The sequence below is a fragment of the Stomoxys calcitrans genome, chromosome 5 (assembly GCF_963082655.1).
Source record: "Stomoxys calcitrans chromosome 5, idStoCalc2.1, whole genome shotgun sequence".
Taxonomy (NCBI): Eukaryota; Metazoa; Arthropoda; class Insecta; order Diptera; family Muscidae; genus Stomoxys; species Stomoxys calcitrans.
This window is the reverse complement of record NC_081556.1, coordinates 96,180,264-96,206,784: the sequence shown is the minus strand read 5'-3', so window position 1 is coordinate 96,206,784 and position 26,521 is coordinate 96,180,264. Positions and strand designations below refer to the sequence as shown.

General features: G+C 40.8%; 1 protein-coding gene across 1 annotated transcript in view; it reads right to left on the bottom strand.

Moving 5' to 3' along the window:
- The window catches only part of LOC106089457 (PDZ and LIM domain protein Zasp), a 538,225-nt gene that overhangs the window by 509,728 nt on the left and 1,976 nt on the right, over window positions 1-26,521 (bottom strand). The window lies entirely within an intron of this gene.

The window sequence follows — 26,521 nt, the reverse complement described above, 5'->3', positions numbered from 1 at the left end:
CATTCTAAGTTTTATTAAAAATGCATTTACTTTCTTTTAAAAAATCCGCAATTACTTTTTGGGCAACCAATACATTATGGAGTTTTGCAATTCAATTACTTTTTTTTTCTTGAATCAAAACAAAAATCATCATTTAGGCCAAATATTTAATGCATGTTATCTCTCTATTCTCTAAGAAAACAAACCATTTAATAATTCAAATTAGCCACGACCATAGATAGGACTTGAGACTCAATTATATCTTCCGTTACCAAAGACTGGGGTGCTCATTAGAAAATTATCATTTGTGCAGTTGAGCAAGCAAAAAAAAATTGATAAAAAATGGGAAACACCAAAAATAATCATTTCCATTTTTTTTAAAACCTTAAGCAAGGCAACCCAAATAAAATGAGCAAAAAAAAAAAAAAAAACAAAATTATGTCTTCCCAAATGTTTGAAAGCGGAAACGAAAATGGAAGTCATCAAATTTAAAACGAAGTTACTTCAAAATGAAAGAATTTAAGCAGAACCAGCCAACCAAACCTTAAGGAAAGAAAACCATGCTTAGTAGAAGCATGGAATGAGTCAACTCTTATCGAAGGCATTGAAATGAATGATTGTTATGTGATTACACTTTTTGTTTATGGAAAACCAAAGAAGAACAATTAACTTTCTGTCTCACAGAAGTTTTCCGTTGTTATTGGATTTTCTTCAATTGTTTTGGGTTTAAGCCATTAAACACACAAATGCAGCTGCGGTAAAGATGACAGTGTTAAAATCCATAGTAATTATTGTGGTTAAGCGAGGTTGGGTTTTGTTTTAAAGAAACGTTCTAAGAGATAGCTGATATGAAGTGTTACACGGGTATATCTGCCAAACTAGAAATAAAAGCCAAATGGTATTTTTATACCCAGGGTATACTAATCTACTCATTCCGTTTGTAAAACTTCGAAATATTGATCTAAGACCCCATAATGTATATATATTCTGGATCGCTTCGACATTCTGAAACGATCTAGCCATGTCCGTCCATCCGTGTGTCGAAAGCACGCTTACTTTCGAAGGAGTAAAGCTAGCAGCTGGAAATTTTGCACAAATAATCCTTATTAGTGTAGGTCGGTTGGGCTTGTAAATGTGCCATATCGGTCCATGTTTTAATATAGCTGCCATATAAACCCATTTTGGATCTTGACCTTCGGAGCTACTAGAGGGCGCAATTTCACAACCGGCTATTACTGGCGAACTCAAACACCTCAAAGTATACAAAATGTTTGTGTATCGCACCGTAAATCGCTACAATGATCCTGGTAGAGTTGCCAAATGTAATGGTGGTGGCCCAAGAAAGAAGTACGGCCCAATGACGCCGACGGCCCACAAACCGTCTCAAAAAGTATTTTTTTTTTTTTTCAAGCAAAGCAAATATCGGCCGATAGCAGAAAAAAGTACAACGGCATCAAATAACACGATCCAGGCGGTCATTCGGCTGAACCATTTCGTAAGATAACACGTTCTCCAAACTTGGTTACCAATAAATTGATTGTGATATTTGCTATGTGGCTTGTGGCGTCGTCCTGTTGGAACCACATGTGCTCCAATCATCCAGTTGAGGCCAAAAATATGCTGTAATCATTGAACGTTAGCAGTTTTCATTCACAGTAACGTGCCGGTCTTGATCATCATGAAAGAAGTACGGCCCAATGACGCCGCCGGTCCATAAACCGCAGCAAAAAGTATTTTTTTCGGGATAAAATGATGATTCGTGGAGTACGTGAAGATTGTTGTCTGACTAACAACGCATATTTTGCTTATTGACGAAGCCTTTCAGCCAGAAATGAGCGGCTCAGGTAGGGTGAAATCTACACTCCCTGGAACATCGTACGTTGTATCAAGGATAATACAGTGTCCGTAGCCGCATTCCAGGTGTCGTCCTCAGTACGACTGTGAGGATCCATTGGATCCGGTTGGCTATTGAACAGTAGGTGGACTTTTTGAAGAGCCGTCCACCCGACTACAACACCTTATAGCATTATATGTCCAGCAAAACACCCAGGTACTTTGCGCTTTCTGCAAATGGAACATTCTCTCGTCCGAAGGAGACAGGTGCTACTGTAGGTAACATGTATCTCCTGCTGAAAAGAATTACTTCTGTCTTGCACGGATTTACGCCTAGACCACTTTAGGTAGCACACTTCTCTGTTCACTTAGAGCTTCCTGAAGTATATCTCTTAGAGTGCTGGGAAACGTTCCCCTTACAGCATTTGCCATACTCGGTATGTCGAGGGGCCCAACACAACTCTTTTATGGGTCTAAAACCTTAAAACGGCAGATCGGTATATATGACAGCTATAACCAAATCTGGCCCTATCTAAGCTGTATTGAATAGAGTTGTCGAAGGGCTTAACACAACTCGCTATCCCAAATTTCAAGGAAATCGTACTATAAATGCCCCTGTTATGATCCTAAGGCGCTGAAATGAGAGATCTGCCTACATGGCAGCTGTATCCAAAACTAGACCATACTTAGTACGAAAATCGGTTAATAAATATATCTTTTATGGGTCTAAAATCTGGCCTTATCTAAACCGTATTGAATGGGGTTGTCAAAGGCCTAACACAACACGCTGTCCCAAATTTCAGTGAAGTCATACAATAAATGCTCCTATTATGGGCCCAAGATCTTAAATCGAGAGATTGGTCTATATTGCAGTTATATCCAAAAAGGCGACAATCTTGACCATACTCGGTACGGATGTCGAGAGGTAACACAACTCCCAATCGCAAATTTCAGCGAAATCGGACAAAAAATGTGGCTTACATGGGCCTAAAACCTTAAATCGGGTCTGGACCTATCAAAACCGTAATGAAGAAGGTTGCCGAGGAGTCAACGCAACTCGACGTCCCAAAATTCACCGAAATCAGGCAGATCAGAAAAGTTTTAGCAACCCCCAGATTTTCAAATATATCATTGTTTCGATAAAATGGTTTTATTTTATTGCTGTCTCTTAACAACAAATTTGTACTTTCGGTCGCTGAGATTCAAAACAAATTGTTGCAGAAAAATTAACAAATTTCGTCGTCGCATTTTCGACACAAGTTGTTTTTCAAAATAATTTTCATCTGTGTATACTTCCTAAAATTGTGCACAACCCTTTCCCGCCGTGACTACCACAATATGTTTAGAGTTTGGTAGAAATCGGCTCAGTTTTAGATATAGCTCCCATATATATGTTCGTCCGATTTGCTGTAATAATGCAATAAAATGGTCATTTGTTAACCGAAATTTGGAGGGAAGGATTTTCCTACGACTCTTTATAATACCTGCGAATTTCATAGAAATCGGTTCAGATTGAGATATAGCTGTCATATAAGTATTTCCCACGATTTTCACTTCTAGAGCCGTATTTATTGACCAATCTTGTTAAAATTTTGCACAACGATTTCCTCGACGACTACCACAATATCTAAGAAGTTTGTTCGAATTGGGTTCAGATTTAAATTGAGCTTTCATATATATGTTCGTCAGATTTTGGGTAATTTGCAATAATGTTGCCATTTGTCAACCCTAGTTATTACAGTTTGAACATATTTGCTCGAAATTTGATACGGATTGTTTAAGAACCCATCCGAAAACATCCGCCGAGGTCCATCAAATTGGTTCAGATGTAGATATAGCTCCCACTTTGTACTTATAGGGTAGGTTTAGGGTATTATACAATGGGCATCGCCCGACTTTTGCTTTTTTTCACTGTTTTTTTTTTACCCTACTTGTAGGGACTTTGCGGCATAACTCAAAGTATTTCAGTTTGTCTTTCCTGCACTTCCTGCCTAGAAATAATGCGTAATGTAATGGCCAAAAAATACCCTTTCTACACCAGAAATAAACTCCTCTTTTACACCAATCGTTTTTTGTAAAAGTGTATTGACCTAGTCAATGATTTACGAGATGGCCCTCGTTTATTTCATTGACTAAGCGCCAAACTTGCACTCATTAGAGACTGCAAATGTTGGTGGGTATTCTTTGCAGTTCTTTTTTTTTTTTTTTCTTTCAAATTTTCTTAGTCGTCTAATGATTTCAATACTGACAGCCTGACTAAATTTGCTGGTGGTTTTTGCCATTAATTTACTTTTCTATTTTTCCCATGATTCGCTTTGTCTTCGTTTGGTGTTTTGTGGGTATTTAATCAAATATTTCTATTTTTTCCTGCTTTATTTCGCTGTTACATTTGTTCCTGGTCACTGTTTGTATTCGGGGCTGTGTGCAATTAAAATGCATGTTGAAACGAACAGCCAAGAGAATTCAATACCCCATTATAATATAGACAAGAATTTAAGATTTTTTTTTGTATTTCATTCTTTCTTTTCCCCTGCACATAGTTTTCACATTTTCCTGTTTACAATTTTGCGTGCTGAAATCGTTTATTTGTGTTCGAGATTTCAACTCCGTGAGACCATGTATCTTTATCAAATATTTTTAAACATTTCTAAGAGGATTTGCGGTTCTATATCTCTGTTGTATGTTTTGCGTTTTTGCAACAGAAAACAAGTAAAATTTTTATAGAGTTGATGATAAGAGAAATGAGTGGGGCATTCAGTGCACTACAGAAAATACAAACAAGTACAAAAGATAGCATGAAAAAAACCCCAATGAAAACTGCATGTGAAAAGGAAAAAAGAAAAACATAAATAAGAATTGTTTTTTCTTATAAAAATATTTCAATTAACAATCTAAACAATATCATAACTCACTCTTAAGGCATCATTAAAATTTCCACATTGTTCAGTGAACCAAAAACGATGCAAATGCAAATTTGCCCATGAACATTTCATTAAGGATCAGGGGCAAAGGGGCATATCATAGTGTGCTGTCCGTTACAAGTTTAAGCTCAGTGATAAGAGACCTTCTTTTTATAGCCGAACCCGAACGGCGTGCCGTAGTGCAACAGATGAAATTTCTACATAGCATAGCACCGCAGAAATGTCGCCAGCATTAGGAGCGAATAATCACCGCTGAAATTTTGTTTCTGATGTTCTCGCCAGGATTCGAACCCAGGTATTCAGCGTCATAGGTGGACATGCTAACCTTTGCACTACGGTGGCCTCCATTAGGGTTGATTTTTTATGAGTTTGGTTTTCTGATAATGCAACACTGGTTGATAATTGTGTGCAAACGTCATTGCGAAAGTGAAGAGTGTTCAGTATACTCTGCCATTTCGTCGTGAAAAAACTCATATACTAGCAACCACTGATAATCGTTGAAATTTATAATCAAAATTTGTGATTTGTGACGACAGCTCAAAGGAAATCCACAGCCAAAGAATTTTGTTTTGCGATAAGGCTCATTTTTGGCTAAAAAGATATGCAAACAAGAACAACAGACGCAACATTTGCGGCTTGTATGGGCTCAAGAAGTCAAAAAGGGAGATCGGTTTATATGGGAGCTATAACAGGTTATAGACCGATTTAGACCGTACTTGGCACAGTTGTTGGAAGTCTTAACAGAGCACCACATTTCAGCTCAATCGGACGAAAACTGCGGCTTCCAGGGGCTCAAGAATTCGAATCGAGAGATCGGTTTATATGGGAAATATATCATGTTACAGACCGATTTGTTGGAAGTCATAACAGAACACTATCTGCAAAATTTCCGCCAAATCGGACAATAATTGCGTTTTCCAGGAGCTCAAGAAGTCAAATCGGTAGATCGGTTCATATGGGAGCTATATCTAAATAAGAACTAATATAACCCATTTGCAATCCCCAACGACCTACATCAATGTCAAGTATCTGTGCGGAAGAAGTCAAATCCAGGTATCGCTCTATATGGGGGCTATATCAGCTTATAGACCGATTAGCATCACGTTGGGCATAGATGCTGACAGTCATAGCAGAAGCCATTGTGCCAAATTTCAGCCTAGTCAGTTAAATTGTGACTTCTAAGAGCTCAAGAAGTCAAGTGCGGGGATCGGTTTCAATGGGGGCCATGTCAGTATATAGAAGAATTCAAATCATACTTGACACAGATGTTGGATGTCAGAACAAAAGTCTTTGTGCCATATTTTAGCCCATTCGATCAATTCCAATGAAAATTGAGGGTTATTGAAGCTCAAGAAGTCAGTCCGGGGATCGGTTTCTATTACTGCTGATTCGGCTTAGTCATGGCCGTCTGTCCGCATATCCTGTGCTGATAGTCCGTCTGTCGTTTTTTTGTAATTAAAATGAAGATTGCGTTTGCTATCCGTAGGCCACCATTGCGCAGAGGTTAGCATGTCCGCTTATGACGCTGAAAGCCTAGGTTCGAATCCTGGCGAGAAAATCATAACATTTTCGGCGGTGGTTATCCCCTCCTAATGCTGGCAACATTTGGGAGGTACTATACCATTTGGTTTGGCAGCCATGTAAAAACTTCTCCACAATGAGGTGTCGCACTTTGGCATGCCGTTCGTACTGGGCAATAAAAAGGAGGCCCCTTATCGTTGAGCGTTCAACATGATCGTTCGTGGAGGTTTTAGGATACGGCGTTACCCCAGGTTGCTGGGCGCCAAAATTGTTTTACAAAATCGTATTTTTGGGTTACTGTAAGATTGCAATTTCGCCCAAAATTGATGCAAACATTTCCAACATCTAGCGTTTTTTGAAAATTGATACAAGGGGAAGCGTCCGACCCCCTTTCGGATGTGAAAAAATTAAGCACCCTATTTGCATCGGAGGGCTAAATTCTACAATTTGTGAAATGTCAGCAAAATCAGTTCAGCCGTTTTTTGAGCCTTTATGGAACAAACAAAGCACAAGAGACCTTAGACCTTAGTAAAAGGGTTGTTACTCTATTCGGCTTTCCACGTGAACAACTGTCAAAAAAACAAATAAGTGCGTGCTAAGTTCGGCCGGGCCGAATCTTATATACCCTCCACCATGGATAACATTTGTCGAGTTCTTTGCGCGGTATCTCTTTTTAGGCAAACAAAGAATATTGAATAACAACTTTTATGCTATTGGAGCTATATCAAGTTATAGTCTGATTCGGACCATATATGAATTGAATGCTGAACATTGTAGAAGTCATTGTGTAAAGTTTCAGTTCATTCGGATTAGAATTTTGTCTTGCAGGGGCTCATGAAGGAAAATTGGGAGATCGGTTTATATGGGAGCTGTATCAAGCTTTAGATCGATTCATACAATATTGGATACGTATGTTGAAGGTCATGAGAGAAGTTGTTGTACAAAATTTCTGCCCAATTGGATGAGAATTGCGCCCTCTAGAGGCTCAAGAAGTCAAGATCCAAGATCGGTTTATATGGCAGCTATAACAGGTTATGTACCGATTTGTGCCATACTTAGCACTGTTTTTGGAAGTCATAACAACACACCTCATGCAAAATTTCAGGCAAATCGGATGAGAATTGCGCCCCCTAGCGGCTCAAGAAGTCGAGATTCAAGATCGGTTTATATGGCAGCTATACCAGATTATGAACCGATTTAAACCATACTTGGCGCAGTTATTGGAAGCAATACCAAAACACCATGTGCAAAATTTAAGTCAAATCGGATACGAATTGCGCCCTCTAGAGGCTCAAGAAGTCAAGACCCAAGATCGGTTTATATGGCAGCTATAACAGGTTATGTACCGATTTGCGCCATACTTAGCACAGTTGTTGAAAGTGATACCACAACACCACGAGCAAAATTACAGCCAAATCGAATGATAATTGCGCCCTCTAGCGGCTCAAGAAGTCGAAATTCAAGATTGGTTTATATGGCAGCTATACCAGATTGTGAACCGATTTGAACCATACTTAGCACAGTTGTTGGAAGTGATACCACAACACCACGTGCAAAATTACAGCCAAATTGAATGTGAATTGCGTCCTCTAGAGGTCCAAGAAGTCAAGACCCAAGATCGGTTTATATGGCAGCTATACCAGATTATGAACCGATTTGAACCATACTTAGCGTAGTTATTGGAAGTGATATCAAAACACCACGTGCAAAATTTCAGTCAAATCGGATGAGAATTGCGCCCTCTAGAGGCTCAAGTAGTCAAGACCCAAAATCGGTTTATATGGCAGCTATATCAAAACTTGGACCGATATGGCCCATTTACAATCCCAACCGACCTACACTAATAAAAAATATTTGTGCAAAATTCAAAGCGCCTCGCTTTACTCCTTCGAAAGTTAGCTTGCTTTCGACAGACAGACGAACCGACGGACGGACGGACAGACAGAGGGACATGGCTTATGGGGTCTCAGACACATATTTCGAGGTGTTACAAACTGAATGACAAAATTAGTATACCCCCATCATATGGTGGAGGGTATAAAAATTACAAATTTTCTTTTTCCAAAGAAATCCCCCATTATCACTCATCATAATGTGTTGAACATCATTCAACCGATACTTTTTTACTATAACCACCTCGTCATGCCTCCTTGCAAGCAAATGCAAAAGAACTATTTTAAATGGTTTCCCAGTAGTTGGAAAGTGTAATTCCTGAGAACATCGTAATGTGTGCACAATATGAAACCAAGGAAAAAGTTTCGCAATAATCATTTCGCAGACATAGAGTCCACACAGTCAGCGGGCACACAAACCCCTACGAAACTATAAAAATTTGTAGATACAAATAAATTTTCCAAATCCTCAGGTTTCAAAATCTAAAAAAATGTAATTTAAAAAAAACCAAATATTCTACAAAAAAAAAAACTAAGCCAAAGCACATGTAGGCAATATGTTGGGAGGGGAGGAGGAGCAACCAAAAGCTAGGCGGAACGATAGAAAAACAAATGGACATGCGAACAAACAGACAACTAATCTCTTAGAGATATGATTTTCTGAGAAAAAACCGCATGCATGAAACCCCAAACATTTGAGATGAAATGTTTAAGAATATATCAGAGTTCGTTAATTTTTTTTTTTTTTTTTGTTATACATAAACCCCTGAATCCACATAAAACTAAAGTGAAAAAGATTGCAAATTAATTAGAAAACACAAGCCAAGAAAAGACGCCAAAGAGATTTTGGTGTCTCATTCCTACATGAAGCAAAAAAAAAAAAAACAAAGAAAACATTGCCACAAGGAAATTAGTGAAGAAAAAATTTTTTTTTCTTTATCAGAGTGGGTTAGGGGAACAGCAAATCAAAAAAAAAATACACTTAGAGAAGAATATTGAGATTGCTACGTTGCGCCTGCAGCAATAAAAAGGTCATACACCTGAAAAATTATTTCAGATTCTGAAACTTCAATGTTCGTAGACGAGAAAAAAACACAAAATAAGTTTTTTTTTGTGTTTTTTTCTCGTCTACCATTTGTGCCATGGTAGCCATTTGTGCTCTTGAAGTATGAAAAAAATTACCATACTTCTTCCTTTCTTTCTTTGATTGGCTATGACAGAACATTTGTTCCGCTAGCCGAACGTAGAATAACGTTCCAAGCGCCTCGATCTTCTGTGCTCATTCTAAAATCTCTGACACCAAGTTTCGAGGTGTCTCCCACCACTTGATCTTTCCATCAGGCTTTCGGTCTTCCCGGTTTGCGTGAACCACCGTGTTTGCCTTTAAAAGATTTCTCCTGGAGCTTCTTCAGCCATTCTGACAAAATGACCTAGCCAACGCAGCCGTTGTATTTTGATGCGTGTAACTAAGGTATGGTCGTCTTACAGCTCATACAGCTCGTGGTTCATAAGTCGCCTATATTCTCTATTAGCGCAATATATTTTACAAAGAATCTGTCTCTCAAACACTCCAAGTACTGCCTCGTCTGCTTCCACAACTCAGAACCATATAAAAACATGGGTAGTACGAGTATCAGTGTTTGCCTGTATTAGTCTTCGCTTTATCTCAAAACTTGCGTCATTCGTTTCGGTTACGGCCTAACATAAGTCACTGTGGATAATAAATACGGCTTTTAGGGGGCCCAGACCTTAAGACGGGGGTTAGTTCTATATGGCAGCTATATCCAATTCTGTACCGATCTGGGCCGTCTTCAAGAAGGATATTGAGGGGTCTAAAACAACTCACTGTCCTAAATTTCAGCAAAATCGGACAATAAATGCGCCCTTTAAGGGCCCAAGACCTTAAATCGAAAGACCAGGCTATATGACAGCTATATCCAAATCTGCACCGATCTGGGTCAAATTATGTAGATTATGTAAATATGTAGAAGGGCTCAATACAACTCACTGTACCAAATTTCAGCGAAATCGGAGAATATATCCCTCTTTTATGGTCTTTAGGCCCTAAAGCTGAAGAGCGGTCTATATGTCAAATTGCAAATTTTGCCCATGAATATTCCATTAAGGAACAGGGGCAAACTTCTCACATATCAATGAGTGCAGTCCGATTCAAGTTTAAGCTCAATGATAAGGGACTTCCTTTTTATAGCCGAGTCCGAAAGGCATGCCGCAGTGCGACACCTCTTTGGAGAGAAGTTTTACATGGCATAGTACCTCACAAATGTTGCCAGCATTAGGAGGGGAAAACCACCACTGAAAATTTTTTCTGATGATCTTGCCAGGATTCGAACCCAGGCGTTTAGCGTCATAGGCGGAAATGCTAACCTCTGCGCTACGGTGGCCTCCTATATGACAGCTACATCTAAATATAACCCGAACTGGACCATAATCGGGACAGTTATTGGGAGTCTTGATGCAACTCACTGTTCCAAATTTCACCAAAGTCGGGTAATAAATGCTCCTGTTGTAAGCCTAGGACCCAAAATCGGCTGATAGGTCTATATCCATATCCGATATGAACCATTTTTGGTTCGAATATCGACGAACCTTATTAAACCCAATGTTCCAAATTTCAGCAAAGTCGGGTAATAAATGCGCCTGTTATAGGCCTGAGACCCAAAATCGGCAGATCGGTCTATATGGCACCTATATTCAAAGGTGTTCCGATCTGCACCAATTTTGGCTCGGATGTCGACGGGCCTAATAAAACTCACTGTTCTGAATTTCAGCGGAAACCGGTAATAAATGTGCCTTTTATAGGCTTAAGACCCTAAATCGGCATAACGATATATATAGCAGCAATATATAAATATGATCCGATATACACCATATTCGGGTCGGATGTAGAGGCCTATAGGCCAAATCATAATCTCCCGATTTGATTTCTTGAGCCCCTGAAAGACCCAATTTTTGACCGATTTGGATGAAATTTTGCATGCGGTGCTCTGCTACCACATCCAACAGCTGTGCTAAGTACGCCCTCAATCGGTCTACAGCTCCCATATAAACCGGTCTCCCGATTTGACTTCCTGTGCCCTTGGAAGCATGACTTTTCATCCGATTTGGCTGAAATTTGGCACATAGTGGTCTGTTATGACTTCCAACAACTGTGCCAAGTACGGTACAAATCGCTCAAGAATCTGATATAGCTCCCATATAAACCGATCTCCCGATTTGACTTATTGAGCCCCTAGAAGCCGCAATTTTTGTCCGATTTAGCTGAAATTTTGCATGCGGGGTTCTGTTATGAGTTTCAACTGCTGTGCCTAGTACGGTTCAAACCGGTCTATAACCTGATATAGCTCCCATATAAACCGATCTCCCGATTTGACTTCTTGAGCCCCTAGAAGCCGCAATTTTTGTTCGATTTGGCTGAAATTTGGCACATAGTGGTCTGTTATGACTTCCAACAACTGTGCCAAGTACGGTACAAATCGCTCAAGAATCTGATATAGCTCCCATATAAACCGATCTCCCGATTTGACTTATTGAGCCCCTAGAAGCCGCAATTTTTGTCCGATTTAGCTGAAATTTTGCATGCGCGGTTCTGTTATGAGTTTCAACTGCTGTGCCTAGTACGTTGCAAATCGGTCTATAACCTGATATACCTCCCATATAAACCGATCTCCCGATTTGACTTCTTGAGCCCCTATAAGCCGCAATTTTTGTCCGATTTGGCTGAAATTTTGCATGTGGTGTTCTGTTATGAGTTCCAACTTCTGTGCCTAGTACGGTTCAAACGGTCTATAACCTGATACAGCTCCCATATAAACCGATCTCCCGATTTGACTTCTTGAGTCCCTAGAAGCCGCAATTTTTGTCCGATTTGGCTGAAATTTTGCATATAGTGTCCTGCCATGACTGGCAACAACTGTTCGCCAAGTTCGGTCCAAATCGGGCAATAACCTGATATAGCTCCCAGAACCCACGGTGGTGGGTTCTAAAGATTCGGGCCGGCCGAATTTAGCACGCTTTTACTTGTTCTTTGTTCATGTGGCAACTACTTGACACAATGCCCGATGTTCCAGCAAGTGTGGATTACACATTACCAGAGGCGCTTTTTGATAAAAAGTACTGTACCACTATTGCCGATAGAACCAATTGGAACTACGATATCCCTGGTAATAAAAGTTACATAGAACTCTATACGAATGGTTCCAAACTAGACGACCAAGTGGGTTTTTGGGGTGTACTTTGGAGAACTAGGCGAATGTTACCCGACAATGAAGTGTACATTAGGCGGAGATCCTTGCAGTTAAAGAAGCGATGGAATGGCAAAGATACAATGCCATAACGCCGATTGGCATCAATATCTTCTGAGACAACAAGACAGCCATTAAATCTGTGGGGAATATATTCCTGATTTCGAAAAACCCTCTAAAACCGCAGATCTCTCAACGAGACAGCTGAACTGTTCAATATTAACCAGTTCTGGGTGCTGTGCAACACAGAGATATACCAGGGAATTGTAGAACGGACGAGCTTGCGAGGCTAGGTACTACTTAACATACTCCAGTCAAAATGGAATCTGTGGGTATGCCTCTAGCGAAATGTTAACTTCGTCTTTAGGATCAGGCCCGAAAGGCAAGGTGACCATCTGTTATACGGTCACCAAGTGGGGCTTAGGAACACTCCAACTTTATGAGACCCAATCTAGACTTGAAGAGGTCTACTGCTTTGCTGTCGCTGACTAGAATAGACGCCTCAGTCATTGTGCCCGTCATGACAGGTTACTGTTTGATCAGAAAACATGCTGATCAGAAAACAGGCCGCAAGTTAGAATCCCAAGGCAGCTGGTTCATCGGCAAGGGCTGCCGCCACAGTGTACGTGTTTGACCTATTTTCGGCATGGAGAGGCACATCCCGGAGTGCCTTCTCCGCAAGCTTCTGATCCGGGCCGAGATTGAAAAAAACCCCGCACTCAGGTTCTGTTCGTTTTGCCAGAATCGCCTCCATCATCGGTCGGTGTTAGTTAGGTGTAACCGGTGCATCTCCGATCTTGATCTGGCCTTAGTCACTAAGGGAGTATAGTCGCACTAAATATGTTGCAAGGTGCTGTGCGAACATAGACAGTAAAGGGTCACAAGCGTCGCAAGAGGTCCTGCAGCCTGCACAGTTGTCACGGATACAATGTGCTATGTAAGGATCGCTTAAGGAATGATGGTGGGGGATTGGCCTTCGCGATACACCATTCTGTGCAGTATGGACCCATCTCACCTGCGCCTGGAGATAGTGACCCCAACATAGAGTACATGGAGATAGCTATCAGGTCCGGTATTGCCGAGAGAGAGAGAGAGAGTTATAAAGGGTGATTTTTAAGAGCTATAGGAAAGTTTTTTTAAAAATTAAGAAAAATGAATGAAATTTTTATTTGTATCGATAATACGGTCCACATAATTTCATGTTTGAAGATTATTTCATGCAAATGTTGACCGAGACTGCGTCTTAAAAGGTCCATCCGCTTAGTACAATACCAGCCAACATTTCGGCCAGTATCGCACGAATAAATGCTTCACTATTCTCTTCCAATGCGTCAATTCAGGCGGGCTTGTCTATATAGACATGAGCTTGAATATAACCTCACAAAAAAAATAGTCTAAAGGCGTTAAATCGTACGATCTAGGCGGTTAATTATTCGGTCCCGAACATGAAATAAAATGTTCACCGAACTGGCTTCTCAATAAGTCCATTGTTACGCGCGCTGTGTGGCACCGTCTTGTGGAAACCACATGTCATGAAAGTCAAGATCTTGCATTTTGGGCAAAACAAAGGTTGGATATCATCTCACGATAGCGCTCACCACTCAAACTTACGTTACGATTCGCATCATCTTTGAAGAAGTACGGTCCAATGATGCCACCAGCCCATAAACCGCACCAAACTGTGACTTTTTCTGGATGCATTGATAGGTCTTGCAATGGTTCTGGCTGATATTCACTCTAAACTCCACAATGCTGCTTATTTACGTACCCATTGACCCAAAAATGAACTTCGCCGCTGAAGAAGAAGAAGCACGCGATAAACTTTCTTAACAGACCACGCATTTTGATAATAGAATTCAATAATTTGCAAGCGTTGTTCGATTCATGGTTAAATTATAGACTAAACTGTAGATGTTTGACAGTGAAACGAGTGTTGCCAAAAAGACAAAGCTGAAAAATCACCCTTTACAATGTGTAGATACCGCCTGTTGGTAGTTGTGACCCAGTTGATGGCCAAGCTTACCAGCCCCACATAAGTGGGCTAATATCTGCCCATAATTGTCTGGTTCTAGGAGACTTTGAAGCGCATCACGTTTCATGGCATTCTCCCTTAGGTAATGGCCAGCGAACTTGCCTCTTATTACGCTGCAAGAGATCTGAAGATATCTGCCATCAAATCTTCAGCCACATTTTTCACTATACATACGCATGAGGTACCTGGGGAGCTGAAAGTGATGGTCGCTGTAGTGACAATTCCGACCATCAAGTATCCCAAAATCTTTGACAGCTCCTACCGATTCTCCGATTTGGGTTTAGGTCAAAAATAGAAACAAGGTCCTCAATTCATTTGCCGCCACCACTTGGGGTGCTGACAAAGAAGCCTTGTTGACCACATACAAAGCAATTGGCCGGTCTGTGGTAAATTATGCAGTTCCAAAGTGGTCTCTTCAGCTATGTGAGGCGCAGTGGAACTATATTCAGATCTATAAGAATTCCGCTCTTCGCATTGCGACGGGCTGTCTTCTCATTTCTCAGGTGGACCACCTCCATGGAGACAAGGATCGTTGTCAAGAATCTTTGCCAGTGCGAAGTCATAACCACATGCTGTCTAAGCAATACCTTCTGGGTTGTTATCGCAGAGACCATCCAAATCATCACCTCGTGGAAGTCCTAAGGTAGATCTAGAGCATCAGGTCCAGCGCTACAAAAGAGAACCTCTAGATCAAGCGGGTCCAGATAACCTTCATGCAGACACGGTAACAGGTGCAGTAAATAGCTACCAGGTGATTGTGGTCCTTGGAAAACGACCGCCTTCCATTGCAATTGACCTCCCCTGGCAAACCAGAGTAGTTCTGTCGCAATTACGATCCGGCAGATGCAGCCGCCTCAATTCCTAGAGAGAAAGGATTGATGCCGACGTGCAGTATGTATGTCCTGATTGTGACCAAGAACCTCACATCACCTGTTTAACTGCCCATCTAGACCCAAATCGCTGTGGACGCACCCCATCTAAGTTGCAGAGTTCCTGGGTCTTGACACTCAACAGAATCAAGCAGACGAAACGTGGAACACAACACACTGCTACAAAAACTTCGTGGAAGAATTGACTATGGAATTTTTGTTATCTGTCCCGCATTGGCAGTCATAAGTATTAGGTTGCCCAAAAAGTAATTGCGGATTTTTCATATAGTCGGCGTTGACAAATTTTTTCACAGCTTGTGACTCTGTAATTGCATTCTTTCTTCTGTCAGTTATCAGCTGTTACTTTTAGCTTGCTTTAGAAAAAAAGTGTAAAAAAAGTATATTTGATTAAAGTTCATTCAAAGTTTTATTAAAAATGCATTTACTTTCTTTTAAAAAATCCGCAATTACTTTTTGGGCAACCCAATATATGATCTAGAGCGTCAGGTCCAGCGCTACAAGAGAGAACTTCTAGATCAAGCGCGGGTAGACAACATTCATGCAGGCACGGTAACAGATCCGATGAATAGCTGCCGGGTGAATGTGGTCCTTGGAGAACGACCGCCTCCCATTACACCTGAAGAAAGTGACCTCCCCCGGGAGAAGTTTTAGCTCAAACCGGAGAAGTTCTGGATCAATTACGATCCGGCAGATGTAGCCACCTCAATATCTACAGAGCGTGGATTGTTGCCGACGTGCAGTATGTATGTCTCAATTGTGACCAAGAACAGCACATCACCTGTTTAACTGCCCAGCCAGACCCACTCGTCTCAGACCCACATCGCTATAGACGCACCCCATCTAAGTTGCAGAGTTCCTGGGTCTTGACACTCAACAGAATCGAGCAGACGAAAGTTGGATACCACACACTGCTACAAAAACTTCGTGGAAGAATTGACCATAGAATATTTGTTATGTGTCTGTCCCGCACTGGCAGTCGGAAGTAGTTCCACTTTAGGTTCTCATTTCTTTGAGAACTTGTCGGCATTTAACGGATGTAAACATTCGCGGGTGGAGGCCACCGTAGCGCAGAGGTTAGCATGTCCGCCTATGACGCTGAACGCATGGGTTCGAATCCTGGCAAGACCATGAGAAAAAATTTAAGCGGTGGTTCTCCCCTCCTAATGCTGACGAGGTACTATGCCATGTAAAACTTTTCTCCAAGGAGGTGTCGCACTGCGGCTCGCCTTTCGGATGCGGTTATAAAAAGTAGGCCGAATCGGACTGCACTCATTGATATATGAGAAGTTTGCCCCTTTTCCTTAGTGAAATGTTCATGGGCAAAATTTGCATTTGCAAACATTCACGGGTTGTTGGGCTTGGTTTAAAGCAATCGAGTTGGTTCAAGGGTAGGAACTAATGGTCATCGTCCTTCTCCTGTTCCTGTGGTATCGCAATGGATGAAAACGTCTAAGAGTGTTTGATAGCAGGCTGCCACTTCAACCTTAAACCTACAACCTAACCTAAATGGGCCCAAGAATCTGAATCGGGAGATCAGCTGACCATACTCGGTGCGAACAAGAGGCCTAGCATAGCTCATTGTCTCACATTTCATTATCGCTAGACTTGAAATCGGGAGAATGGCATATACGCCAACTTTAGCCAAATATAGGCCGATCCAGACCGAATTGGTCACGGATGTTGAGGGGCCAAACACTGTGCAAGTTTTCAGTTTCGGGTTCGAGGATACTATTGGGTTGCCCAAAAAGTAATTGCGGATTTTTTAAAAGAAAGTAAATGCATTTTTAATAAAACTTAGAATGAACTTTAATCAAATATGCTTTTTTACACTTTTTTTTCTAAAGCAAGCTAGAAGTAACAGCTGATCACTGACAGAAGAAAGAATGCAATTACAGAGTCACAAGCTGTGAAAAAATTTGTCAACGCCGACTATATGAAAAATCCGCAATTACTTTTTGGGCAACCCAATACTTCGAGATATTCCTAAACATAGCAGCTATATCCACATATAGACCGATTTGGACCACATTGGGCAAGGATATGGAATATCAAATGATTTTCAACAAAATTCGGGAAAAAATTAGCCTTTTGGCTTAAAATTGTATGGAAAAGCACTCATTGATTTAAGAGAAGTATCCCCACTGTTCAGTATTGGATTGTTCGTGGGCAAATTTGCATTATTTCCCCTTACAAATTTTTCTCTGTGTACCACCGCAAACACATAAGAATTCGATTTGGCGTTTTTGCGAAGGCGTTCGAAGAGAGTTAAATTTATGGTTATTCGAAAATATTTCATTTAATACTCATCGGCTGCAAAGACAAGTGACGAGTATCTTTCAAAATATGCTAATCTCCTTGTGCACACGGTCTAAAAAAGAAAAGCGTTTAACAACGCAACAACAAAATGCACTCAGAATGATATAATTTTACCGAACATTTTCACTTTGGTACCCCTTCACACATGTGGTATGATGATGATGATGATGCTGGTGGCCAAGGATGGGTAATATTTTATGATCATTTGAGAAAAGAAAATCGTTTTTCAGTCTCTTGACTGCTCGATCATGATGGTGATGGTGGTGTCTAAAGAAATTGAAAAAGTGTATAAATTTAGCACATCTAAATGCTGTGCTAAGTGGCCAACCGTCACAACAACAATGCTTTGGCAATTTGTCTGACACATTGCGGGCCAAAAATCAAAAGCAACCAAAACAACAAATTAATATCAGCCATTGGTGGACATACTGCGGCACGCTTGTTGGCAAAGATGGGGGAAAATATTGGAATGCGTCAGGAAGTGATGCTCTTCAATTTTTGGCATCACTAAGGCGCAACAGTCAAAATGTCATTTATTGTAATTTTTCTTTCGCTTTTTTTGTTTTTGTTTTTGGTTGTATAAAATTTATGAACTACTAACGTATAGAATATTGAACAATTTATTACTCAAGATTTCAGCTCTTATTTTGGCGGGGTAGAAACCATATTTTGTGCGTATGTCAAATAATGGTTGGCATATAAATTTTATGTGTCTGGGTTATTCAGTTTTGCCTTTTTTTCTCAAGATTAATACAAATTAATAATTTTCAACATATATATTGAATTAAAAATATAATCAAAAATATTTTTAAAATTTATTTATAACTATGCCCCACTTGGCTGGAATGGGTTAGAGACAATGAATAGTAGGCGTTTAGATTATCTGCCTTCAAGAATTTTTTTTTTGGAAAATTTTAACAGTTTAGATTAGTTTTGTTCAAAACGTACATCCACTATACAGCCATAACGTTCTGTCAATGAAAATCTATATACCGCATGCAAAAAAAGTTGCCAAGTTCATACGGGTACATCCGTCAAACTAGAAATGACATGATATTTGTTTTATTGACAGCTGATTATATTGTTCAGAAGCTACCAAAACCATTTGCTTCCAATTTACCTTCAGTTATTAGTGATATATTTCAAGCGTAAAAGTGTGATTGCATTATATTTGGCTGGAACAACACAACCGGCTATTGTTGGTGAACTCAAACACCTAAAAGTGAACAAAATGTTTGTGCATCGCACCAAAAATCGTTATAATGCAGCTGATAACGTTGGCAAGCGCTATGATGGCCGTGGAAAAAACTGCAGCAAAACCTGTTTCGGCGAGTGAAATCTCAAATTCAGCGCTAAACAACGATATGCGAAAATATCTCGTTAAGTTCGGCCGGGCCGAACTTTGGATACCCACCACCTCGGGTATATATGTAAATCACCTTTCATCAAAACCTGGCGAAAATTGCATACCTTATGTCCTATAGCAGTTATAACGAAATATGTTCCGGTTTGGACCAAATACAAATAAGTATAAGTCATTGTTCAACTGTGTATAACAAAATATTAGTCCTTTTAGTAGCTATATATATATAAAAAAAAACCGATCTGAACCCATGTAAAACATAGATGTCGAAAAGCCTAACATAAGTCATGGTTTAAAATTTCAGTGATATCGGATTATAAATGAGTTTTTTAAGGGGGCCAAGACTTTAAATCGAAAGATCGGTCTATTTAGCAGCTATATGCAAATCTTGATCGATCTCGACAAAATTGCAAAAATATTTGGAGGGGCTTAACTTAACTCTCTGTTCCAAATTTCGCCAACATCGGACAATAAATGCGCCTTTTATGGCCCCAAAACCTAAAACCGAGAGATTGGTCTATATGGCAGTTATATTCAAATCTGGACCGATCTGAGCCAAATTGAAGAAGGATATCGAAGGGCCTAACACAACTCACTGTCCCGAATTTCAGCAAAATCGGATAATAAATGTGGCTTTTATTGTCCTAAGACCCTAAATCGGAGGATCGGTCTATATGGCAGCTATATCCAAATCTGGACCGATCTATGCCATATTGCAGAAGTATATCAAGGGTCTTAACTTAACTCACTGTCCCAAATTTCAGCGACATCGGATAATAAATGCGCCTTTTATGGGCCCAAAACCTTAAATCTAGAGATCGGTCTATATGGAAGCTATATCCAAAGCTGGTCCGATTAAGGCCAAATTGAAAAAAGATATTGAAGGACCTAAGACAACGCACCGTTCGAAATTTTAGCAAAATCGGATAATTAATGTGGGTTTTATGGGTCTAAGACCCTAAATCGGAGGATCGGTCTATATGGCAGCTATATCCAAATCTGGACCGATCCGGGCCAAATTAACGAAAGATGTCGAAGGGCCCAACACAACCCACCGTCCCAAATTTCAGCAAAATCGGATAATAAATGTGGCTTTTATTGGCATAAGACCCTAAATCGGCGGATCGGTCTATATGGCAGCTATATCCAAATCTGGACCGATCCGGGTCAAATTAACAAAGGATGTCGAAGGGCCTAACGCAACTCACTGTCCCGAATTTGAGCAAAATCGGATATTAAATGTGGCTTTTATAGGCCTATGACCCTAAATCGGCGGATCAGTCTATATGGGGGCTATATCAAGATATAGTCCGATATAGCCCATCTTCGAACTTATCCTGCTTAGGGATAAAAAAAAGAATCTGTGTAAAGTTTCAGCTCAATATTTCTATTTTTAAAGAATGTAGCGTGATTTCAACAGACAGACGGACGGACATGTCTAGATCGTCTTAGATTTTTAGGCTGATCAAGAATATATATACTTTATAGGGTCGGAAATGGTTGTTTCGATGTGTTGCAAACGGAATGACAAAATGAATATACCCCCATCCTTCGGTGGTGGGTATAAAAACGATTAAAGATTTACATTTGCAATTTTTGCCCATTCCCCTAAGAAATAGGGGCAAACTTCTCACATATCAATGAGTCCAGTCCGATTCAAGTTAAAGCTCAATGATAAGGGACCTCATTTTTATAGCCGAGTCCGAACGGCGTGCCGCAGTGCGACACCTCTTTGGAGAGAAGTTTTTACATGGCATAGTACCTCACAAGTGCTGCCAGCATTAGGCGGGGGAAAACCAACGCTGAAAAATTTTCCTGATGGTCTCGCCAGGATTCGAACGTCATAGGCGAACATGCTAACCTCTGCGCTATGGTGGCCTCCAAGATTAGATTTACAAATTCCAGATTAATATCTACGAGTTCCAAAAGACACATCATCTTGAAACAAAGTGCAAAAAAGTTAGACTGGAAAGACCAAATGAATTCCTGCGCTAGCGCGAAAGCGGTGAGTTTCCGAATATCGTGCTCTCTAAGGAGCAACATTTTCTAAATGAGCAATTCGTAAACTCGAGAAATGAGAGAAAAACAGAATTTGATCTTACACGATCTAGAGTCCAATGGCCTTCTTAGCGATAAACAGTATAAGTTCCGCAGAAATCGCTCTAAGGGAGACCTAATGGTATTTCTGTCGGAACGTTGGAGTCGCTCTATCTACCAGAGTGTGGTGAGAGTAAAGTCGAGGCCCTGGATATCTCCAAGGCATTTGAAAGAGTGTGGCACGGTGCACTTGTATCAAAGCTTGTCGCTTTTGAAATCGGTAACAACTTCGTTTGATTTATATCGAGCATTCTCAGAGATCGCACTATACGAGTGGTTGTAGATGGGTTCGCATCCATTGACCGCAGGTGTGCCAAAAGGCCCTGTGCATTCCCCATCCCTTTTCCTAATTTCCATTGACGATCTATTGGGTCAGACTTCGAATCCAGTCTACTTATTTGACGATGACAGTAGTCTATGTTATTCATATTGATTCGACCATAGGTCCAGTTCTCAAGAAATTGCGGACAGGAGGTGCATTATGGAAGAGACGCTTTCCCAGGATTTGTTGGGCATATCCGAATGGGAAAGAATGAATAGAGTAGACTCTAACGCACAGAAGACTCAGTGCTGTTTCTTGTGTCATAAACGACTACAATCGCCAATATCTATCGACGGTATAGACATGCAGCAGTCTGATACTCCTAATGTTGTGAGCATGAAGATACAGTGTGTGATGTCCGTTGGTCAAAACAAGTATTTGGGCTTTCTTAAGCGGTGCAGGAAGTATTTCACCTCTTCTGATCTCCTTAATACATATACTTTCCATATCAGGCTGAAGATGGAATATAACTCTCATACATGGACAGGAGCTCCAAGTTATTCTTGGAAATCCTTGACCGGGTTCAGCGGAGAGCGATGGTGTTGATTTGGGATAGTAGGGTATCTAACTGTATTCCTCCCTTGCACATCGTCGGAATGTGAGTAGCGTTGTACTACTCTATTCTTACTTTCATGGCGTGAGTTCCAGGGGGTATACCTCTTCTTATTCCTGACGTTAGGATGTTCACCTGGAATACAGGAACTCACACCCGTTTGTAGTTGACTGGCCAGTTGACCGGACTATGCATTACCGAGAAAACTCATTTTTCGACCGAAACATTCGTATGGGCAATCGACTTCCGGCTAATATCCTTCGCACCAACATTGATGTTCAGAAATTCAAAAGGAATATCAATAAACACTACTCCCTCTTTCCCCCCTCCAATCTTTAACTTTCTTTCAGCTAAATCGGACAAAAATTGTGTCTTCCAGGGGCTCAAGAAGTCAAATTGGGAGATCAGTTTAAATGGGAGCTATATCAGATTTTACACCGATTTGGACCGTACTAAGCATAGTTGTTGGAAGTCATAACAGAACACTACATGCAAAATATTAGCCAAATCGGACAAAAGTTGCTGCTTGTAACAGATCCAGAAGTCAAATCGGAAGATTGATTTATATGGGGGTTATATCAGGTTATAAATCGCAACGGAGTATATCTATGCCGATCAACAAAATCTGATCCCTCATTTCTCTGCTTGCTTTGGCTTCATATGGGACTCATCTGAGTGGTGTTCATATGCAAACAACACACGATGTCCGTCGATCAAATTGACAATCACAACTACTGAATGGTTACTAAAACATTCGCGCATCTCTCACTCTATTGTATTTGTGCGTGTGTTTCTAGCTAACTTTGTTTTTATGTGGCATGCGATACAGACAATTGCTATGGCCAAAGTGGCTATTGAGTACCGAATGTTGGATCTCATTCAGTTCTCTGCATAACACTAAACAATGTCCATGCATTTTCTGACTTCTGGATATAACCCACCGTTAAAGGTCTCGAGGATAGGCTCTTCCTTAGCCCAGGATTTGTTCTGAGCCACGAACTTAATATCACCAAACTGATGGATAGAGTGGCTCAAACGTTGCGACAGAAATGCCAAAGAGCGATTTCTGCGATTCCATACTGTCTATCGCTAAGAAGGCCATTGGACGCTAAGTATCTCACAATATGGTGGCGGAGCACATCGCAACTGGCCGGCAATTCGCAGTGTTGTTCGCCTCAGCCTTTTTTGAAAAGGCTGAACTTTCGCAACCTTTCAACGCGCCGGGAAAACTCCCGCACGGTAAGCAAGGTTGTAAAGGTTGCGTAGTGGACGAACGAACGTCGAAAAACACTTACACAGGACAAGCGTTGATATTCCATGCGAGCCTTGAGATTTATTTCCGTCGAGATCCGCAAGGACCCTTTTAACTCCACGTGTTCGTAAGAATATCTGAGGCATCGAACTAGATACTCTTTCAATCACTGAGAGTGGTTGACTGTTAAGCGGAAAAAAGGAAAAAATTTCGTGCAAACATTTCAGCCAGTAAATTAGCCTGATATAGCTGGCACATAAACCAATCTCGGTCCCTGACTTCACCAGACTCTAAAAGGAGCAGTTTATATCCGATTTGGTTGAAAATTCGACTACCAACAATTGTGCCAAGTATGGTACAAATAGGTTCATAACCTGATGTAAAAAATGCAAATATTGCCCATGGATATTCCACTAAGGAATAGGGGCAAACTTCTCACATATCAATGAGTGCAGTCCGATTCAAATATAAGCTCAGTGATAAGGAGCCTCCTTTTTGTAGCCGATTTTGGCGTGATGCAGTGCTTTACCTCTTTGGAGAGAAGTTTTTACATGGCATAGTACCTCACAATCTTGCCAGCATTAGGAGGTGAAAACCACCGCTAAATTTTTTTTTGATTTTCTCGCCAGGATCTGAACCCAGGCCTTCAGCGTCATAGGCGGACATGCTAACCTCTGGGATACGGGGGCCTCCTGGTGTAACTGCCATATAAACCGATATTCCGATTTGACTTCTTGAGTCTCTAGAAGGCGCAAGTACCTCCCGATTTTAACATAAAGTTTTGCTATGACATTCAACAGCCGTGCCATGTATGGCCAAAATAGGTTTATAATCTGATACAGCTCCCATATTAATCGTTTGCCCGATTGGACTTCCTGAGCTTCTAGATTGTAAATGTGGTATTTTCTTAAGACTTCAAATAGTCAACACAAGTACGATCCATCTATAGATGTATCTTCTTCTTCTTTTTATTATATAAAAATTAAATTGATGCGCTTTGTTTGTTTGTCTGTTCCGTATAGACTCAAAAATGGCTGAACCGATTTTCATGAAATTTTCATTTGAGCCCCCACCTTTTTTGATATCCGAAGGGGGGGAGGACCCTCCCCCTTACCCCAATTTTCAAAAACACCAGATCTCGGTGATGGGTGCACCGATTTAAACAAAGCTTTGCATGCCACCTTATGGTACCCCAAAAACACGAAATTGGTATAAAATTTTGGGGTCAGCTAACCAGGGGGAACGCCCCATCTCAAAACCCACCCGAACGGACATGTTCACCGACTAGGAAAATATGGGTATCAAATGAAAGGTATTTGAAATTAGAATACGAATTTGGCATAAAAATGTCGCCCTTAGTGTCGGGGGGTCACCTACTCCCAAAAACACCACCCAACAGGACACTTTTACCGCTTTGGGCAATATGGGTATCAAATAAGAAGTATTTAAGAGTAGAGTACGAACTTGGCATAAAAATATCACCCTTAATGCCGGGGGGTGCCCCACCCTCAAAAACACCACCCAACAGGACCCTTTTACCGATTTGGGCAATATGGGTTTCAAGTGAAAGGTGTTTAAAGTAGAGTACAAATCTGACATAAAAATGTATTCCTTGTTATCTGAGGGGCCTCCCCACCTCCCAAAACCCCCCAGCAGGACATATTTACCGATTGTGACAATATGGATATCAAATGAAAGGTATTTAAAAGTATGGTAAAAAGCTGATATTAAAAATTTATTTCTTGGTGTCTGAGGCGCCTCCCAACCCCCAAAAACACCTCATCAGGACATATTTACCGATTGGGACAATGTGGGCATCAAATAAAAGGTTTTTGGAAGTTGAGTAAACATATGTTGTAAGAATTTTTCTAAGGTATCTTTGGGACCTCTCCAAGTTGGGTACACATATTGTATGTTGTAAGAATTTTTTCCAAGGTATCTACGGGACCTCTCAAACCCCAAAAACCACCAAAACGGGCATGAATGTCCAACGTCACAAAATCGGTATAAAATAAAAAGTCTTTGAGAGTTGACTACGAATCTGATATACACATTAGGGTCAGAGTCTGGTACTGGCCCACCACCTAATACGTTTCAATGAGACGTGTAATTCGATCGGCAAAATATGGGAATTAGACGAAAGGTCTATGACAGTAGAGTTCAAATCCAATGTTGATATAAGGATTCAAGTGTCTTGATCACGTTCTGTTGTTCTGCCGTCCTGCCGTTCAGCGGGACATGTAGATCTCGCCATTAAACGACTCAAATTAATTGTCTTTTGGGTGTTAGCCTCGGGGGAACCAACTCTCATAACTATAACTATTTAAGGGCGGTCTCCCCACCTCCAATATGTGGCTCAAATGAAAGGTATTTGAGACTAGATCACGAATCTGTTACATGGGGGTCCACCTTACCCCTAAAAATCTGCTTGAACCGGACATATTTACCGACCATAGCAATATAAGGCTAGGCAAGTGAAAACAATTTGGGAGTAGAGCACCAATATGATATCCACGTTGGGGTGAAATATCTGAAAGGCCGTACCAGCACCCCCAAACAAGACTTTTTCCTGACCGTGCCAGTATAGAGCTCAGATAAAATAAGAGAGTGAACGAAGGCCCAGCGGAGCGGGCCCTGTCCAGCTAGTCTCCTATGCAAATGCAAATTTTACCCATGAACATTCCACTAAGGAACAGGGGAAAACTTCAAAAAAGTCATTCAAACGACGCGTCGTTTGCAACGTGACGTGTGAAAAGCGATGCACGGTAGCGGGTGTATAAGATTCCGTTCGAACTTATCGCCCTTTCACTTGTTATTATTTAGAGTGCTGGCTTAGGAGTATTTCAATAGCGGCAGGGATCAGATTAATGTCCGCACAAATGTGGCAATTATTCAAATTAAGTATTAAAGCAGCTGGAGGCCACCGTAGCGCAGAGGTTAGCATGTCCGCCTGTGACGCTGTACGCCTGGGTTCAAATCCTAGCGAGACCATTAGAAAAAAAATTTTCAGCGGTGGTTTTCCCCTCCTAATGCTGGCAACATTTGTGAGGTACTATGCCATGTAAAATTTCTCTCCAAAGAGGTGTCGCACTGTGGCACGCCGTTCGGACTAGGCTATAAAAAGAAGGCCCCTTATCATTGAGCTTAAACTTGAATCGGACTGCACTCATTGATTTGTGAGAAGTTTGGAATATTCATGGGCAAAATTTGCAATTTGCAATTAAAGCAGCATCGGACCAACTGCAGATTCTGATTGTGGTATTTCCTGTTACAAATTCGTCCTCTCTC